Raw genomic sequence first — 20,735 nt, forward strand, 5'->3', positions numbered from 1 at the left:
ACGCGACGAGTACAAATAACTAATGAAACAAAATGAAACAAAAAACTGTCAACGCTTGTAAGAGGGCGACGAAAGCAAAATGATTCTACCCACTTAGAAACAATATTTCTAAGATTACCATAAATAATGAATCGCTTACTTGGGTGTAATTGATATTCAACAATAATAAGTATGTTCTTAGAAGCTGTATGTTTGAATCAAAGCATTGTACTTCACCAAAGACGGGTATTTCTGACACGAGGAATTTTTCATACTCGGGTCAAAATGACGCGAGGATCCTAAGAGCAAAAAGTGCGTATTTCCTTAATTTAGCAGAAATCACCATAAATTCACAATACTAATTTACAATAAATGCATAATTAATAATTGTCATGAAGCCGTTATGAAATCTATTAGATATTACTACTTTTATTATAAATTAAACTTTAGAACCGAGGAAGGATATACAACAAAAAATAAAAAATATTTATGATATGAAGTGGTAATTATACCATAAGAAGTTACATTATATAATTGGAATGATATTTAATAACTGTATCTATAAATAGACTTGAAGTCGAATCTTCTTTGCAATTATGCTCTACATTTCTCAGTTTTTCTCTTCTGTTGTTTCCGATATATTGTATAATGTGAAAACTTATTACTTAATTTAAATATAGCAAGAAAAAGTCCTTTGCGACGATAAACATCAGCTATACAAATTTCTTGCATGTCTTACGAATAGAAGTGATAGCCGTGGCTTTGCGGAATTCCCACATACAGAAATTCTTATGTTTCTAGATTTCATTTCCTACAGTGGGCGTTTATAATAGCGAAGTAAAATGCTAAATCGGGGAAATATTTCCAAATTATACAATAATTTCTAGCAAACCCACTTTGCTTTGGATCCCATCATACTCCTGCTACAATTTTCGTATATATTGAAGTAGTCATGCCTGAAAATTTTGGCAACTAGAAATGAGCGGAGTATGCTGCTTGGAAAGAAGTTCATATGTTATGAATCATAACCAATTAAGTTTATTTGGTTCGCTTAAACCAAATTCTAGCACAATAAACACACATACGCACGAATATGCGCTATCGAATTCCAGACGCGGTTATAAAGAGCCAACGCGATTAGATTTTTGTAATTATTATAGTAATTGCCAATATTGGACTTGAGAATTGCTGCTGCAATTTTCTTGCTTTTAAGGTAAAGAGACATTGGAACAGTAAAGCAATAACAAGCACAATATCTTCCAAAAAAGCTATTATTATGCTATTCGAGGCAAACGATTTGAGTTTAGTGCGTATATTTTCTCTAATCAAGATTAGTTTAAAGTGTTAGCAACTTACATTGTAAAGATATTTGTCGCTTCTTATGCTCGAAGTCAAGTGTTTTACTCACCTGCAAAGAGAAATATTACTTTTAATTTTATTTTCTTGCAAAAATAAATTGTTCGAAATATTCTTAATGATTTTCTTATAAAAATTAAAATATTTATAAACAATATTTTGATTTAACTAACTCAAACAGATTCGAGTTTTCTATTTGTTTTTTTGTGCTGGATAGTAGTTTAAAAAAGGTTTGGGTAAAACGGTCTATGGGATATATTTATAGTATATAATCTGATGTGTGAAAAGAATTTTATTGAAGCCACGGTAAGATAATTCAAGTATTACGGATCTTTATTACGGTTGAGAATACCATTGTGTGAAATGATTTCCATGCACCAAACGAAAATTTATCGGTAATAAAATTTTAATAAACGATTAATCAATGTACCCAGTAATTTGCACATTTTGAAAGTAATAAAAATATTTTTCCAAACAGAACATCAACTTTATATACTATACTACTATCTAGGTGTAAATGTCATTAAACATGTTCTTGATGCCAGATTGTGTATGCCGTATAAAAAAGCAAGGACACTTGGGAAGCGTACGAAAGCTTTCAGAATTTCTGTGCATACAAATGCTTGTATATTTTAATCGCCAAAATAAATTCATACGCCAAGGCAGTTCAACATGTGTACATATAGTAGAAACATACAACAGTTGACAGGAATCGGAAACTTCCGAGTAGAATTCTAATTTTATAAACTATTTAAAACGATTATCGAGAACATACTGTAGTTCATAGTTGTGTGGGGAAAATTTGTAGATAAAATGTAGTTTCCGGTCTATAATTGTTTCAGGAATTTGAATGCATTGCGATAATAAGTGATCAGAAGTGAGAAGCTGGGAAAGCTTAATAGCAATAGGTGATATTTAATTCACTTGAAATTGAATAGTAATACAAAAGGATTTCACGTACATACATCTGTAGCAGGAAGAGGTAATTTACGGAGAATAGAAAAAGAAGAGTAGTAAGACTGCAAATAAATTAAGAAATAATATTCGATTTGACAGATTGCACATGGTGCGTCATAAATTAAACGAAAGTGCGAGGAGAGACAATATATTAATCCTAAATTTTCCTACAACAACAAAGCTGTGTAGATTTATCCAATGTGTATAATATACTAAAATACTCTTCGGAAATAAAAAAGTAGTTCATACAAGAAGTTGATATTGATCGGTCAGTTTGTGTGGTAGCTATATGCTATTGGCGCCCGATCTGACTTTTTTTCTGAAATTGTACAGTTGATAGTATAAAATTACAGAAAATAAACATGCCCTTGATTTAAAATTTTTCGAACTAATTTGTCTTTTTTTGCATAAGATTTATTTTAAAATCTAGTGATAATCTATTTTATTCACACCAAAATCTGAAGAGCTCTTTAAACTAATGTCACTGTTTGTCTAATAACCCACAGTCTAAATATATTTACAAATATCAAATATCCAAACTTGAGATCATTTGACGAGCTTTGTAAAATTTTAGTACTTGTAGATGCATGATCCTCATGTTTCACAAAATTTTTTGTTGTTTCAAGTGGTAGAATTTACTTGATTATTCTCCCCATTTAAAGCTAATTCATAAATTTTAGTCGCATTACGTTTTTAGCTTTTTCTGCCTCTAACACGAGGCGCTGCTGCTGCCATTAGAGTAACTTCATTTGTATCATTTATTTTTATTGGTTTCTCGTGCTGCACTGGCAACGTATGCATGTCGCCTACAGAGTAAGGGGGCGCCTTCAGCCATCAGCTCTTAACATTACCGCTGCCACGATACAATGCCAGCGGCAGCCACTTCGGGTGATGCAACCACAGCGGAACTCGGTCGTAACAGCTTTTGCGACATCACTGTCACGCCTGTCACTTCGACGAACGTACATAAACGTATGTACCGTATAGGCACGCATGCGGTGATAATGTTCACGCAGCCACTTCGAAATGCTAACACTGCCGTGCTCGTCGACTGAGGCGAGTGCTAGACGCCTATAAATATGCAATGAAGTCATACGATATAAATGTCATTTACAGCTTAAATGTCAGTGCGTATTATAAAGAGAGTAGGATGGGATGAAGTGGCCAAATGTGCTTAAGTGAATGTGATGAGAATGAAGGTGAGAGCCAGTTGGGCTCATGTATCCGAACGTCCTCAACACTGTTTAAAGTGCGAAAATGAGTCATTTATAGTATAAGTCTATTTCTCAGGGTAGTACTTGAGAAGTTATGAGATTTTTTTTAAACCTATAGCTTTCCATTTGGAATCCCATTTGAATAGATTCCATTTCCTTAATGGAGAAGTGATATCAAGGAAAATGGAGAGCAGGAATGCTAGCAGATTATTGTTCGAGACTTAAAAAAGTCCCTCCAGTGCCAAATATTTAGGAACATTAAAAGTACTTTTTCTTTGTTAATCAATAATTTCGTTAAATGTAGCAGACATTTTTTCTATTTAAGATCAAAAATTGTTTGAATACCAATTTTTATTTAGCAAACAAAAATGATCAAATAATATAATTTAATTTCACTAAACCATTTATAATAACTCATCATAATACTCAATATCGCCACTAAATACGATCTTTTTTGTCTTAACAATATAAATAAAAGTTATTCGCTCATATCTATATATTATAAAAGCTGAGCTCTGTATTGATAAATGTATTTGTTATCGGTTTGAAAAATTACATCTTCTATTTTACTATAGTTGACAGCAATTTTTTCTTTTTAAACGGTAAATTGTGTGAACAAGTAGTTACAAACGATTTCGATTTTTTTTTTTAAATATTCATTCGAATAGAGAGATATATCAAAATTTCAATAAATACGATTTTATACCAAACATAGAAAGTACTATTTATGAAAGGCAGTAAATCTAGTACTTGGCAACTGTGTCCAAAAGAACATAAAACTCAAAACGGATTAAGCAGTAAATCTTAGGTTATCCGCTCATACTTTATTTTGTGCAAGCGCATAAATAAAATGCAAACTTTACATTCCTTGTTTTTCCAGTATAAGGTCTCTATAATAAATGCGAAATCTGTCAGCAGTGTCAGTGTCACAATAATTTGACGCATGTTTCTATTCGGAAACAGACCAATCTTTACTGACAAGGCAAACGTCATAACACATTGTTTTTGCAGTCGACTTGTCAAGCTGCCACTACTACCATAGTCACTATTTCTCCCTGCATACATATATGCACCGGAAAATATATATGTATTTATAAAAAATGCATGCTCACATGTCTATATGCAAAATAAATAAAAATTGGCTTGGCTGAGGATGCGGATTGCATGGAGAATTTACTTTAACGATTCCTGCTCATATGAACCAGTTATATTTAGATTGGCATTGAGCAGTTGACATATAGTATATTTATAAATGCATACATACATACTTGTACATATGTATAAGCGACAAGTGCTCTGCACATTCGGACGGCGAAATGTGTTGTCAGCACTGAATCTTACTTTCTCTACATACAATATTTCCACAATGTGCTGGCCGAATTAATTTTTATATACAAATATACAAGAGTTTGTATGTATACACCCAAATATGTACGATTTTAGACATCACATGTATCTTCATCGCGAGCATTCAAAAGTCGGTTTGTATTTGCCTGTGCCTGTTGTCCGCGTGATGACATTCCTTCTGGCAATTGTCATGCTGTGCTGTGGCAACATTGTGTGCGTGCAACGACAACTGTTGGTAAACCTTTTTTGCCCGGAAATCACAAAATATTACGGGTCGGAAATGAGAAAATACTCTACTTTCTTCCGCCACTGTTTTCATGTTTCGCAGTTTTGTTTTTCAGATGGGAATAAATTTCTCGATTCCCTAGTCAACCTCGAGCATAATATGTGATTCGGTTTACTTACTGGCCTTGCGATGAATCCGCTAAGGGTCGGCAGCCGCATCCGTTTCAATATTAAGTCAACGCCTTGGCTGTCTGAAAAATTCTCTGCTTAGTACATTGAGTGGAGTATGCGGAAAGCAATTTTTTTTGGACGATGGATATGAATGAATTATTATTAATTTGCTTGGGGATTGAAATGTTTTATTTATTTTAGACGCACTTCTCTTTGGCGTATTAAGTTGTTTATAAGTACGTATAGAATTTATATGGAAAGCTTTTGAGAATTTTGTTAAGGTTTCATTTGCTTTTATGTTCAAGAAATTTTTGATTAAATCAATTGTTTTCCATTAACCAATTAATTTCTGTGGAATATTTGTGTGGTCTGTTTGTCTACTACTCGCTTAAATGTCTGGATGATGAGAGATGGGCAAGAGTCCGTTGGTTATATGTTTCTTACTTAGTAAATATTCCTTTGACGTTTGTTTTAAAAACAACGGCCTACGAAGCATGGTTATGAAATAAAAATACTTTTGCTTTCGTAGGTTATAAACACTTACAAGAGTAACAAATTTAAGTTATTTGATTTCAAATAATAACAGCATAAGACGTATCTTAATTGTGATATAAAAAAACTATTTTATGAGTTTACAGTGCGTTCTAAAAATATTGTTTTCGGTTTTCAAATTGTAGGTAGTAGTTATTGGAAAAAATTTTTTAATTATATAAAATCCATTGTTTTGTTATAGTTGACGTTTTGTGCTTCAATCTCTCGAGTTGTGTATTATAGCCAGACGTTTTTGAAGACAGCTTGCAATGAAATTTTCCGCACATTTTTACAGAAAGCGACTTCCAGGTATGTTGGATAAGCCGAATGAGCAGAGTAGCATTCATACAGTACAAAAGCTGACTCATCTGAAAATATTACATTGCTACAATGACGGTTGATGTTTTCTACGCCCAATGCAACCTTTTTACAATATGGGTTTTTCAAAGTAAGGGTTTGATTATAGTAATGCTAACACCAGATCTCTGTAGTATGTCCCGAATGATCAGACTGTGTTTAAATACTTTGCAGTTTTTTAATAGTCTATTTGAGTGCTTGAGTATGCTTCATTAGAAAGGCTGCTTCAAAACGTTTCATTCTATGAGCACTCAGTTTTCTAATTTCACGACACAACGTGACACATTCAAAATATCGAGGGAACTTAACGAAATGTAAGCGTCATTGAATGCAATTAGACAATGTGACAATTTTCATAAAAAAATGTTAATAATAAACAGTTTTCGCAAAGGTAAAACGTTATTTTTTTAACATACAGTGCATTCAATAAATAATAATAAACGTCATTTCAGTTGATACTGCAATCAAATTTTACTATAGCGGTGCTACCTTCATGTCATGTGGCAACTACGATTTCATTTCATTTTACATCACTCTCTAAGATTCAAGTACATAGTTTTAAAGAAGGGAAAGCCTTTTGTGTAACTGTTGATTGGTACAACAATGCACTTTAGATGAAAAAACACTCAACGGTCAATCGCGACATTCAATTCCCTTCTCTGGAGAGCAATAAAGATTGATTGGCTTCGAGCGTTGAAGCAAATGTTGTGTCAAAAAGTTGTCACACGAACGCGGCTGGGCAGAGTGAGCACTCATTTACTCGTATAGAACGAACGGGGAATGCATATCGTCATTTGTACATGTTAGTGAATTGTAGTGCTCACACATACATGTGTAAAAGTGTATACATGTATACGTGCATTTAACATGGAAAATCCTGCGCAGTATTGCTCATGGCATTTTCTCCTGAAGTGGAAAATATTCAATGAATTTGTATCAGTCCTTAACCCGAAAACAGGAGATATGTTTTAATTTCGAAGCCCGCGGGTAATAGAACGGCAACAGAACACGCACAGCGCAGCAGCTTCGAATGTGCTCCAATATGCGACTAACTATATGGAGCTGCTGTTGGCTTATATTGTTGCAGTTGCACTTATTTTTAATCGAATTTGGACGGACACTCGACGCGATGCCAGTGCGGCAGCGACGTGACGCAACTACAACGGGGTATACATACAAGGTCTGTCGCAAAAGAAACAGGACTGTTAAAAAAAAACAACAAAGAATTAATATTTTTCAAAAGTTATATTTTTTTATTCAAAGTAGTTTCCTTGTGCTTCGATACAGCGTTCAGCCCGGTCAATTAGCATTTCAAATGAGTGTTTAAGGTCATTTTTTGGAATGGTCTTGAGAATATCGGTCGTCGCCTTTTGGATAGCTGAAATGTCCTGAAACCAGTGTCTTTTCATGGGCAAATGAAGTTTTCCAAATAGGTAAAAATCACAGGGTGCCAGATCATGTGAGTAGGGTGAGTGATTAATGGTTAATATGGATTTTTTTGTCAAAAAATCAGTGACAAGCGTCGCCCGATGACACGACGCACTATCGTACAACAGGCGTCAGGACCCTGCCTCACGGTATTGTTGTCGAGCACCACGAATGCGTGACAAAAGACGATTCATAACTCCAAGATAAAACACAGCATTTATCGTTTGGCCAGGTGGGACGAACACTCGGTGTACCCTCGGAATCGTAAAAACAAATCAGCATTGTCTTTATTTTTGATTTCTGAAGACGACTTTTTTTCGGTGATGGCCCTCGTCCTCACGACCTTCTTGGAATCGCTTAAACCACTCACGCACATTACTACGGGATAGGCACTGATCACCATAAACTTTTTTCATGATTTGAAATGTTTCAGTAAACGTTTTCCCAAGTTTAAAACAAAATTTAATATTTGCTCTTTGTTCAAAACGCATTTTACGACCGATGACCAAAAGCTGCTGTCACTTTTTGATTGATAACATCGATTGTAGTTATCTAATTGTCTTAAAATTTTTACGAAATGTCAACAAGAGATCAAACTTTTTATTTCATATACCCACCAATAGGTAGCGCAACAAACAGTTATATTTAAAAAGTTCTGTTTCTTTTGCGACAGACCTTGTATATACCAGAACAGTTGCAGTAATGTTGCACACGCACCCTTTGATAATACTGCAAGTGTGCTGCCATTGCAATTTCGTTTCTATTACGCCCCGCCTTTTACTGTCCTCCATTTCGGTTTTATGGCTGAAGTTAATAAATATAAAGGCATCATCGATACAAATTTATATGAGGACTGGTGTGGCACGCAGTTATTGGGGCACACACGTTTGAAAGGAAATGTTTTAAAGCGCAGTTGTTTCTTTTGTTTCTATTTCGTTTACACATCTTTTGTGATCACGTGATATTCCAGTTACTCCCATACATGAGGCTGGGCACCGATTTCTATTTGTTTCACGTTAGCCGGAAGGAGTCGCGAATAATAGCAAAACCATTGTGGGCAATTACGATTTCCAAACATGTAAGTGAATGAGGACTCTGAGCATCTACTATATACAGATACATTAGTACCTATATGAAGGTTGTAGTGCTGGTTAGGTTTCCGATGAATTTTCAACATGAATTCATTACTCGAGGGTAATCTGGACGAAATACAATGTGCAGTCATTTCGGTTTTTGATGTTTATGGTTACGAAATTTAATTGGAGAATAAAACTGATTTACGATGGCACCCTCATTAAGACACGTAGCTCATACTTATGTATATAATATGTATGTAAGCAATGTTTAATTAGAAAGTCACAAAAGAAGATAATTGTGTTCACATTCCGTCAATATTGTTGATGTCAGCATTCAATTTGCCAAAGCAAATCCTCCTATTCTTTGCGAATGAAATTTATTTTATGACTATTTAAATAAGGATGCAAAAGTAACGCATTGTACGGCTTGGCAACTATTGTTTTCTGCAATTATGTATATTAGGTGTAAACTCCGATAAAGCTGTTGGTGTTCAATGCTTTCAATAAAGCGTAGTCCCCGATTCCTTGAAAGTGAATTAACAAGAGCAAACTTTTGGCACCAAGGCTACCTTTCAAGTTGAATTAGACAAGACATATCATTCCGTATGTTAAAACATATTCCGAAAAGGAGGGAAATACCCTTGCTTTGTAAATGGATAATTGAATAGAAGAGGAAACAGTTAGTCATCAACTCAATATTGCTCAAAAATGATAGAGCTAGTAGATTTTGTATTATTCTGCTTTGATGAAACTATTCATAATCCTCATTCAATATCCCGATTACAGTTTTTCTTGAAAATGCCTATTATCAATAAAAATAACTTCGATTCATTTCTCTGCTCTCTAGCTCTGTGCGTAATTCTTTAGTCCTAAAAATTACTTTTAAAAGCAGCAGCAAAATTGTCGAGTTGAATTTGTACAGGAGAGTATGCGGATACCTCATTAAAGTGTTTCAACTTCAATGCTAATAATTTTAACATTTATCCGTCTTACTATTGTGAATGGTTCAATGGAATGGAAAAAATTAAGAGGTTACTAAACTATTTTTTGACACGGAAAAAATAATTTCTTCATGCTAGAGCATGGTTGCACAATTAGTGCTGCCTGTTTTCTTGAAAATCTCGTATAATTTGTTCGGTTAGCTACTCTCCAACGCTTGACTATCCGAAAACTGCTATATGTACTATATTTAATATTATGCGATATTCCGCATAAATAACACTTACCACTTTACAACGCGGGTGACATGTAAATTCCACTTAATCGTTAAGAATTTTGTAATTGAACAATAGAAATGTCAAATGGTCGAACCCATATCAGCCAGGTTATGTGAATAAATTATTTGACCGTCCATTGCTAAACACATACCTAAACTCCATTAGGCACATTAAGGCAGGTATGAAACATCCGAAGAGAATTTAGTGAACTTAATAAAATTCAATCTTTACAAGTTTCTCCATAATGCAGGTGTATATATCAATATATATCTACATATGTAAAAACAGTGCATACAAACCTATGTGCAAATTCTTGTCGTGTTAAAGGCAATTTTACAGCGGTAAATGACGAACAACGACCTGGAGACCCTCAAAATACGTAACTAAATAAATACGCAAGTGAGTAGGTACATTAAGAGCGCAATCAGCGAATTCCGCAAAACCGCAGCCCAAATCACGTGATACGACCTATCTTATGGGAGCGCAATGTAAATTAACAGACAACACCGCTTCTATCGCCCGCTTTACCGTACGTATTTCCACGGTATTTGGATTTTTCTCGTAGAAACGTGTCAGCTGATTGCTCTCTCCCAACGCAGGGTTGCCAGTCTTCATATACTGTAGTAATTATAAAAATTGTCTTCAATATGTTAGAATTTTGTTATACTAACTCAAAATCAGAGTCGAATGCTATTGTTTATAAATATGTAAACTATGTTTAATATATTGTTTCCAGTTTTGATATTTTATATTGGGTTGTCAAAAAAGTCTTGCGGTATTTTTATTGAATTTTTTTTATTTCATGCCCAGCTCTTGACCGATGCTACGGCTGCTACTATGCCGGTCTCTTTCGACCAATTCAGTGATTTTATCGCAATTTGCGACGACAGGCCTTCCGGAGCGTGGCGCATCTTCGACCACCTCTACACCAGAGCGAAAACGTTGAAACCATCGTTGTGCGGTGGAAATGGAAACTGTATCGGGTCCATAAACTGCACAAATTTTATTGGCGGCTTGAGATGCATTTTTGCCTTTATCGTAGTAGCACTGTAATAACTAACTATAACTCACGAACGACTTAAATGAAACGACAATCAATCAAACACGTGTTAGCGCGTGAAATGAGCTTTCCAAAAGGTATAGCATGACCCGATGCGATGCGCTTTCAGCGCCAACTAGCGAAAATACCGCAAGACTTTTTTGACAACCCAATATTATGAAAAATTGTAATTGAAAACTTAGATGTGTACAAAACTACATATAGGGTAGTCCATACCAAATCGACCACAAAATTAATTAAATTTTTTTCGTGTATTTTTTCGAAAAGTTCATTCAAAAACAAAAATAAAAAAAAAGGTCCCCAAAAGCCAATTTCTACAAAAGTTATGGCTATTTGAAAATAAAAAAGCCATTTTTTTTTTAATTCATAACTTTTTTGAAGTTGGACAAAAAATTTTGAAAAATTTCTCAAACATGTTTTTCAAAGGGTAGAAAAGGATGGATAAGTTTCAGCAAAATCCAAAGGGGTCGGATTCAAAAGTGGTCGATTTGGTATGGAATACCCCATATGCGTATTGAGCAATGGCAACATTGTTCAAATGAAAACAAGAAAAGATGGCTGATTACTACGGGCCCAACTTGCTCATTTTGCTCGTTACGGACGGCATCTAAGGAAGAGAGAAGCGTTTTTCGCTGTTTCTGCTATAATATGGAGAGAGGGGCTTTTAGTTCGGTATCAGTGGTGACTATGGATGTTGTGTTTAATAGCGGGATTCTGTAACGAGTCTCTAGTCTCTATTTGAGACATTTTGAGGCAAAGTCTCAATTTGAGACTAGTTACAATTCACTAAACAGTCCCTAGCGTTAGTCTCAAAATATTGAGACCTGGTAGTTAGCCGGTCACAAAACTAAAAAGAGCTCTTGTCTGCCATTTTGAATATACTGTACAGAGATCATCATAGATATTAATCGATTGTCGTATTTTTATATTTTGTAAGCAACTCAAACACGAAAAAGTTAAAAATAAATAAATTTTGCATAAATTTCGTAAATATTATGAAACAAAGTTAACATATATTTTAATTTTTATTGATAACTAGCTGACCCCGCAGCCGTTGTCCTGCGCGAAATTATGTGTTTTGAAATGAAAAGACAAAAATTCATATTTTATTGATAATCATTTATTTGCTATTTGTCTATATTTTTCTTCAATGTAACGCAGCTTGATAAACAAAATTTTTTGGTTTCTGTTCCGGTGCGTAAATGTACAGAGAAGATGGTTTTCCAACTCTTGAGCACGCCACGTATATCTGGCCGTGTGAAAAACATAGCATTTCCAAATGTATGCCACCCACTATGCGACTATTCTGTTGATCGTCATTTTAAATTCAATTTTCACTGGAAACGGAATACTTTTGAACCGAATTGGCAAATCGTTAGAACTCAAAAAAAATCCGTAGAATTAAGCATTCTGTCCCTTATATTTGATAGGTGCATCACAATCAGATTGCGATGATGCGGTGGCATACCAGGCCTCTCCAAAGAATTTACAAATTCCACTGGTAATTCACGGTGTCGTCTTCATTGTCAGACGATCGATCGATTTGTATGATTGCAAGTCTCTTGGAATTTGACTTTGAATTTTCCAGTTTAAGTCAACAACATAGGTATTTGTGGCAGCTAAGATTGCTCGTACACTCAAGGAATCGTACTTACGACAGTTTGGCCAATGTTCGTATAAACATTCGTGATGAGTCCATCTTTCGTGAATTGATAAACGGCCTATGGGATTGATATCAGACCATGGGAAGTATCAATCAGTATTGACCCATTTCCAATTCTTAGCGTATGCAATGTAAAATGTCTTCGGCAATGTAATTTTTGGTCGTATCCCATAACGCGGATTTGAAGGCTGATCATCGCGAAATGTGTGTGAACTTCAGTGGCATTCGTTTTTCGGGTGGATTGTGTAAGTTCATTCTAATGCATTAGTTGAGAACACACCTGGATGTCCATCTACTGGATGACCCTGCTTTCTGCGTAACAATTTCTTCGATGATGCATCCCATGTATAATATCAACGTATTTCGAATAGAGCAATGTTCTCGCAAACGGATCACTGACGGAAGTTGAGAAAAAACTCGCTAATGTTAATTTTGTTACTGGTGGTGTTTCTGTTGACTGTACTGTATTCTCTGGGTTGAAATAGACTCTTTGGTCATTCCCCAAATTAACTTCGAGACGCACAACAGTCGGAAAACGTTCATGAATTTCAAAAGAAATATCCTACAAAGCACTTTATTTCAGTTCACGTATCGACCGTGTCGTTTAAAACCAATAACCGCCATGTTGCTTCCTATGGTGACGTATTTACAAACGCATTTTATCGATTACACCAAACGACAATACGCAACATTCACATGACTTTTGAATGTGAATTAGACAATAGTGGCGAATATGGTACGACCCATGTGTTGTCAACTTTGATGTGTTGTTAACTTCGATATTTACGCCGATAGAGTGGATATTTCCAGCTTGTGTTTCAGAAAAGCACATGGATAATGTTTCGCGCATTTATTGTCAGGCATACAAACCGAAGTGTGATTGTGGTGTCCGCAAGGTCCATGAACCATGTTGGTTTTCGTCACTTCATATAATACTGGATCTTTCTCTGCATCATTAATTTCCGCAGAAATGAGTTCATCAATTTGATCTGGTGTGACAACCATCCACCATCCAAAGAAGAATATGTACGTGCGACAAACCTCTCTTTTGCTACTCAACAGAGTACATTTAGCATCTAACAGTACCACATATACCTACCCTACTCCAAGATAAACTCCATGAAACATCGTAACTGTTGTTTGAAAAGTCGTGCTGTGACATCGTGACGATCGCTTGCTTATTGACCGCGATCCATAATTCCGCACGTATGTCACCGCATCCTGGGAGTACTTCTTGCCTTGCCTTGCCTTTGGCTGCCATACTTTGATGGACCGATAATAGGGCGACCTCTTCGTGGCTTCGTAACAAATTTCAATCTGCAATTGACCTCTTTGTGTGAAACGCACGTAAAGTTTTTACTGAATAATTTTTCTTTTGAATAGCCGGAATAAAAAAGCAAGCGACCGAAATTGTACTATTCAAATAATTTACAAATCAAAATATTGAAAAACAAAACAAACAATAATTGAAAAAAATGTTTATGGAAAAAAGATACTTTTTGGAATTATCCTAAAAAAAAAAGTATTCTCCTTGTTTGGGCGGAGACCTATTCGAATTGGTGGTAATCACCGAAATCGGTCCAGGCGTTCTCTAGTTATAAGCTTAGTAACTAACATCACCTTCTTTTATAGATATTAAGCGATGTGATAAAAACTTGATCCACAGATATCGCCTTTTTCTTTGGCATCGTTTTGTTTAATACACGTTTACACCAATTTAAGGTTTGAATATTGGATACTGCGATGAGAGCGCCATCTATCGGTCAAACATTTCAAATTTAAAAATTGATTAAAAATGAAAAAATAATTTAAAAAACATTTTCCAGTGGACCAAATTGTAAATATAAACCATTCCCGAATCTCCTTGAACGTACACACAAAATTTCATCAAAATCGGTCCATCCATTTAGGAGCAATCCCAAGGCAAACACACGGTCAGAAGATTTATATATATAAAGATTATGTTTTTTGACGATGTTATAGAAAATTTAATACTTGTTATCGACATATTTATTTCCATTCAAGTGTAAAAACATCTCTGAATGATGAAATGTAATAGACTTTGTGACTGGCACTTACAGAATAGCAAAATCGTCTCAAGTCTCAAAAATTGTCTCTAACTCAAAATCTCAAATTTAGAGACTTGAGACTGTCTCACGTTACAGAATCCCACGGTAAGTGTGAAGTTCTAAGAAGACCATGATCATAAAGTCTCAGTGTTACATGTTGTCACGCATTCGATTGTAATTGGTAATTAATATTGTATTTGTGTAAGTGTAAATACATACATATACTCACTTGCATATAGGATGTATGTATGTACATATATACTATGTACTTACATAATTATTTTTGCAAGGCATTAATACTAGTTTATTGGATACACTAGACTAGTAAAACAAGAAGAGAGCAATCACATACAATTCTTACAACGCCATGCCACAAAAGCATTAAAATTGACGAACTGCAAATTGGTTGACTCTCCTGTAATTTTAATTAATAATCGCTTCAAAGATATAGTCTAATAAAATATTTTGATTTTTGAAGTAAGTTTGGCGCTTACGAAGTTTTTGTTAAGTAGCATTCGGGCTGATTTAGGCTCACCTTTAGAGACTTTGCCCAACAAGTTACTCTTAAAGTGATTTTCATTCTAAAGAACTTTCAAGAATAAGTACTCTAATCAATTGTCCACAAATTCATCTACTATGTTTTGGAGATATTGGTGCGACCAATATACATGTAATATTCGACACTTAATTTTTGGTGCTTTGGTCCTTTTAATGGCTCCTGAACAGCTATTTGGGAGTGGGAGCAATTGAAGGTGAGTGTCGAAGATGAGGTGCCATTTTTGCATTGATTTGCCATTGGCTTGAAGATGCCATCCTCAGACCACATTATTGTAAGATGTTGATTTCGTCGTGCGAAAATGAAACAATTGCTACTGTTTTGGTTGGTTGTAAAGTGAGCGAGGAATGTGAAATATTAATGGTGCGTGCCACGAAATTCGCAACATTATGATTCTTCGAAGAAGGGACAACAAAGTCGTATATTCCGTTTCACTCTGCACCGCCATTGCTCGCACCCACACTCTATGACGATACGTAAATAACTCATTCAATATTTTGTTATTTAAGGTATGGCTCCTTGTCAGGAGGAAAAGCAAGAATCATTTAAAATGCAGTCTGGCCACTTCCGGCAGTAGTGCTGTCGCTGTTGTCTTCCTTCCGCAAACGTAACCTCATACCTGGTTACGATCATTAAATATAGGTTGAGAAAGTGTTTTCGCCACGTTTATTTCTTTATTTTATATCTTTTCTGATTATTTTTGCTGTCCCCGCAATTTCTTCTCCATTTTGCGCGCTGCGGTGATATTAAAGGCGTTTAACTTCTGGGTGAGGAGAAAGTGAATGATTTTGGTAATTTTCTGGAGTTCGTCGTCATGATAATATGCTAGCTTTCGAACTGCTGTGTCCTAAGTCTAAATGTGTACTCTAATACAATCTACATAAATATTTCTATATTAAAGCTTGATTCAACTTTTCAGAGTGTAAAGTGTATCTAAAATTTAAGTGACACATAGCATTTTACAAAAAAAATATTTACCGTGATATCAGGCCGTTATAAAAGCATTCCAGGCATTATAAATCTCTATTAATCCTGTGAGATATACATTTCAACAGACAGGATGTTTAATTCTACTGCTTATAATTATTTATAAATTTGTACTTTTAGACGTAGTTATGTGGCTACGTAGTTTTCTCGTAAGAACTGACGCAACACATTTTCTTTATTTTTTTTATGTTTTTAAAGCTCACCATTAAAATAAAGATTTTTCATTAAAGCATTTATTATGATGCATGCTCTTCATTTATAAATTGAGGTGAGGACCATGTTCATGCTTTTAGTTAAATATTTCTTGCATGTTTCTACCGTAAAACGCGACTGAAGCGGAAGAGAGAAACCATTATAAGTTAAGTAATAAATTCAAGCACTTATCTGCCGTTATTGCTCGACAATTTTCAATCGCGGGGCACCACTTAACTGTTGACAAGCTGAGAGTGATTTTACCATAAAATCAAATTATGTTAAAGTAATGTGGTAAAACATCGTTCTTAAAAATCTGTATTGCATCAGCACCTTGAAACAATCAATTCGCCTTAATATTAGTTTAGTCTTCCATCGCCGCTGGAAGTGACTCTGTAGTAAGGAAGTCGGGTCAAATATACACATGCACATGCTTTGTCATATTATACTGCTGTCTGCCTAAACAATATTTATATTTTTAGGGGCATACATGAGTAACATGTATATTTGGGTATGCACTTGTATAAAACTGTTCTTTCCTGTTTCAACACATTAATATTTTCACCTTATGTATTTATGTATGTATTTATTATCTTCTACTGTGATCAGTGAATTGTGAAAGGTGAATTTTTAATTTATATGGTACTTCGTGTGTTTTTCGAATCGGTAAATTTTTTTTCTGATAGTTACATCTATGCTAAATTTCTCCTCAAAATGTGCATTGGTATTTGAAATACGCGTCGTTTTGTGAGGCTCGCTTTGTAAATTCTTCGATTTTTAGGATATAAAAGCAGAATCGACGGAGGATTTTTCCAAGTGCATAAGTGTATTGCACCGGGAGAGGATTTCTTTGAAAGAGATGAAATGGACGAAAATCATTAAAAAGCGTTGAAAGAAAAAGTTATAACGACTATATTGGGCTAACACGTAGCCATCGTATAACCTAACATTTGTTGAGACTACCGTGGGTATCAGAGCTGGTGAGATACGCTTTGTCGCTTCGCTCAACGGTTCAAATGCAAATTTATAGTATCGCAACAATACTTCACTTGCACATTTTCGTTTTCCACATTCGCCTTTGCGACAGCAACTTCTATGTATGCTATTGGTTTTCTTACAACTAATCGCAGAAACATCCTAATTAGACTAATACGAACCAAGTAATGAAACAAAGAAATGACTACATTAAAGAATCAAGTGCAAGAACGCAGGTTTGTCTACGTCGGGCACCAAAGTCCAACGATCGGATGACCATATAAATAAAGAAAGTGAAAGTCATGTGCTGAACACATAGAGCGCGACAGACTGCAAGCGACATCTGCCAAATATTAAAATACACACGTAATATTTAAAATTTTACTTTGAACAAAATATTAAAATTGCATTGAAGTGAAAGGAATTAGTATGGCAACAACGGGTACATGCCGGCAATTGTTATGTCTATACATATTTGTATATATTCTTACAATTGTTAATGTAGTAGGATTCACGACGCCATTTACAGTTCACTGTCTTGCCGCGCTCTATGTTTTCAGAGCGTCAAAGTGTTTATAAAGAAACAATGATGCAGCGTTTGTCAGCTCTCGAAAAAACGATTGAGAGACTTGTGAATGTGCATGAGCTACAAATGTACATAAGAAAATGGTAACGAGGGTATAGTAGAAATGATTTGTGTAAATGGGCACGATACAATTGCCTTGATTAGACATGGTGGTAGTCAATGGATGACCTTATTTCCGAAAATATACTTCTTGGTAAATAAGTGCTATGTGTTACAAATGCGCGATTTATAATTTAAAGCGGATAATGCCGTGTCGAACAAATACGCCAAATTAGTTTTATTGAAAGTTTAAATAAAACCGAAAACGAACATTTTGAAAACATAATGTATGAATACCGTGGACTTTTTGCCAACAGTCTCGAAAATATTGGAAAGTGTAAACTCTCAGAAATGAAAATTGTTTTAAGTAACGAGTATTAACGAGTTAAGTATTCTTGTTTTATGCGATGTCAATGCTCAACATGAAATACACACTGATGCCAGGAGCATTGGTTTAGCAGGCGTACAATCTACTGGCGGTAGTACATTGCGTCCGGTGTGCTGTTATAGTCGCCAGTGTACTAATACAGAAAGCCGCTATCATAGTTATGAACTTGAAGCTCTAGCTGTAATCGAGACTTTAGAGAGTTTGGTTTCCGCAAATAAGGAAATACGTTAAAAACTATATAGCAGCATGTATTAAGTGTTGTTATCAGAAACAACGCTCTGGTAAACCCGAAGGTATTATGCATTTTGATTCTATCAAGCCAGCGCATTCATGTGGATCATATGGGTCCATTTATTCGCGGCAGGAAAATTACTACGTATTAACCATATCTGACGCTTTCAGCAAATTTTTAATAGTTAAAGCCGTACGTGATACAAAAACTAGTCACGTTCTCAAAACGCTAAATGAAATGTCATCCTATTTTGCCTACCATCCCAAATAATAACTGATAGAGTTAATCTTTCACGTCACAAGCTTTTGAATACTTTTGCCGTTACCTTAAATTAAACACGAGAAAGTCGCCGTATGTACTCCACGCGTTAATGGTCAAGTAGAGCGTGCGAATCAAAACATTTTAACATTATTCAGAACAACAACTGAACATCCGAAAGGTTGGAATCACAAATTGAAAGATCTCCAATGGACCATGAACGTAATGCAACGACCGGTTTCCGGAATGAACTTGTTTTCGACTTTCCTTTGCGAGATGTAGTCACCAAAATATTACTAGCAGGCGTACATGATATTTACTCACGGCTCTGCTTATAATTGTACATACATACCTGAATGTATGCAGGAAAAATGAATTATTTCGTAATGCTTTTGTTTTTAATTTCAATGTATTTTCATCTTTCTTCTTTTTGAATATTTCTCCATGAAATTCAAAATAGAGCTTATTTTTCTATTTCACAAATTTCTTTATAATTTGTAAAAGTTTTAAATAAATATAAAGTTTTTTAATTAATAAAGAACTTTACAAAGTGGCACACTATTTTATTTATACCCCTCCTCACGCATAAACTCTCAAAAAAGAAATCGGATGAATGAATTAGTTTGTCTGCTACTCAAATGCCTTACTTACGAGAGAGTTAGTGACTTCGTTTAAAACACTAGATGATCTTCAAAGCTGTTATAATAGCTTTCAGAGGTAATTCTACCAAGTTAGATCATTACTCTGGTTATATTTGTATAATTTGTCAAGACGTTCCTTGGGGTTTCCACAGCATAAAATATTTACGAAAATTTCATATACTATAAGTTACGAAATTCAAAGATGTTGCCATGCGAAGAACTTAATATTTACTTATTAAGTTAAAGAGGCTTTCCTCAGATGTTGACACAGTTATAGTTAATGTAAGTTAATCGAAGGTTCCCTAAATAAAAAAGTGATCGGAGTTACTTTCAACTACCCTCGTACTTACATAAAGTGAGTTGTATGCGGAAGAAAGTCGCGCGTAAAATTTAGAATTCAACAAAGCCATTCAGACTGTTTGCAGTTAACGAAACGGTAGAGCATTGTAACAAAGATGCGAATAGAAATTTATGAGCAGCAGTATGACAAAAAACAAAAAATGACCTGACTAATGCGAGAGCTTAGTCCATTCATTTTTCAGTATTTTAGCGCAGATAGCATGAGGTGTTAGTCGGGGCGAGGCCATATCGAACACTACGCTGACAACTCGATTGACAAATGTGAGTATGAATGTCGAAGGCCATGAGCAGAATAGTAGCAAGTGATCAATCAGCGGATTTCACTATTGTTAATGGTCGCTTGCGCCGAAGTGATAAGCGTGTGAGTGCACAAAGTTAAGCAGCGTTCAGTAGTCGTTTTATTACTAACTCTGGATTTGTCGTTTTATTACTAACTCTGGATTTGTATCAATCACTTTCTGGCTATCATTATTAATTACAATTTGTTGGAGTTCGCAAAGTAAGATTAGCTACTATTTTCTTATAAGTATACTTAAGCCATGTCGGAAACTCAACCAAATTTTTCATCAAGCTTTTGGTGACCTTATATTATTAAACAAAGTAAAATAACACTGGTCTACATTAATTTTGATGCTATTAATATGTAGGTTCCTTTTTATATTTCGAGATTGGCAACAATAATGTTGTAATCTGCCAAATTATAACTTTATCATAAATTCAAGTTTTGGTAATGAAGCTCCACCAAGGACCAGTTGTTATCGATGGTTTGGTGAATAGAATAAAGGTCGTAGATCACTCCACGACGAATTTCGTAAAGGTTTCGGAACAACCGCATATGTCACAAACATACCATTACAATAACGTTGAACAG

The 20,735-nt window shown here is 35.0% G+C and overlaps 2 protein-coding genes across 4 annotated transcripts in view; both read right to left on the reverse strand.

Moving 5' to 3' along the window:
* LOC125777352 (tigger transposable element-derived protein 1-like) overlaps positions 1 to 1,317 on the reverse strand; it is a 31,192-nt gene extending 29,875 nt beyond the window's left edge. The window contains exon 1 of the mRNA XM_049452105.1: positions 1 to 1,317. This exon is cut by the window's left edge and continues 27,567 nt beyond it. The gene's annotated coding sequence lies outside the window, so the exon portion shown is untranslated.
* The window catches only part of LOC105233534 (matrix metalloproteinase-2), a 333,189-nt gene that overhangs the window by 107,968 nt on the left and 204,486 nt on the right, over positions 1 to 20,735 (reverse strand). The gene's annotated exons all lie outside the window — the stretch shown is intronic.

This window comes from Bactrocera dorsalis, chromosome 3 (assembly GCF_023373825.1).
Source record: "Bactrocera dorsalis isolate Fly_Bdor chromosome 3, ASM2337382v1, whole genome shotgun sequence".
Taxonomy (NCBI): Eukaryota; Metazoa; Arthropoda; class Insecta; order Diptera; family Tephritidae; genus Bactrocera; species Bactrocera dorsalis.